General features: G+C 37.1%; 1 protein-coding gene across 2 annotated transcripts in view; it reads right to left on the bottom strand.

Moving 5' to 3' along the window:
• The window catches only part of CKAP2 (cytoskeleton associated protein 2), a 30,187-nt gene that overhangs the window by 18,099 nt on the left and 11,214 nt on the right, over positions 1-874 (bottom strand). The window lies entirely within an intron of this gene.

Raw genomic sequence — 874 nt, 5'->3', positions numbered from 1 at the left:
TCTGCTCAGGTCCCTTCCGACCCTACCAACTATGAAATTTGAATTGAAACACAGTATTAACATTTTCAACCTTTCCTTCTAAATTAGTTCCATCACCTTTAAGTTTTACCTTCTTGTTACCTTGGGATCTTCTCTTCACCTTCTTGGGGATTTCTACCATTCAAACTGAAAATCCTAGAATTTGGATCAGTGTTTCTTTGTGCCTTTGGCTCCCTATTGTTCCCCACTTCCCCTATACCACATAGGAAGGAATTTCATTTGCAAGTTAAGTCTCTCTCATAAGCTGTCCTGGCAGCAAGCAAACCCTGTGCCCATCTGGTCTGAAAAGGTATATGAAGAAATATGATAAAGGGAGAACTGCTTTCGGCTTTGCAAAGATTTACTTTGTCCCTTCTAAACATGCTTAGTACGTTTGTCAACACCCTGTGTAGCATTTGGAAGCACTTTACAGTTACATCAGTGCCAAGTTTCATTTAATCACCTGTTTGCTGTAGTCAGTCAAACTGAAGACCTTTCAACTTCCTTAATAAATTATTAAAGAAATAGAAACACTTAGAAAAATAGAGAAAGCAACTAGTCAGAGGCCAAGTGTTAAAAAAGTTAGTCGAAATTTTCCAGTTATAGCACCCTGTCTTCTCATACTCATAATAAAAAGCTATTCTACAGTTTGAACGACAGTCCTCATGCTTAAAAGAATTAAGTTTTCTCCATTAATTCATTCTTCCCACCTCTTAGTTCAGGACACTTTTTTAAAATCACATTAGATACACACATCTTCAAGGAGAGTTTTGCAAGGCTCTAAAGCACTAAAGTAACTGGACAGCAGTAGTAATGTTAACTCCTTCCTCATCTACAAGGAAGCTTTTATATATAT

The sequence above is a fragment of the Gavialis gangeticus genome, unplaced genomic scaffold (genome assembly GCF_001723915.1).
Source record: "Gavialis gangeticus isolate Ggan-Ray unplaced genomic scaffold, GavGan_comp1, whole genome shotgun sequence".
Lineage (NCBI taxonomy): Eukaryota > Metazoa > Chordata > Crocodylia > Gavialidae > Gavialis > Gavialis gangeticus.
This window is presented reverse-complemented; position numbering and strand designations above follow the sequence as displayed.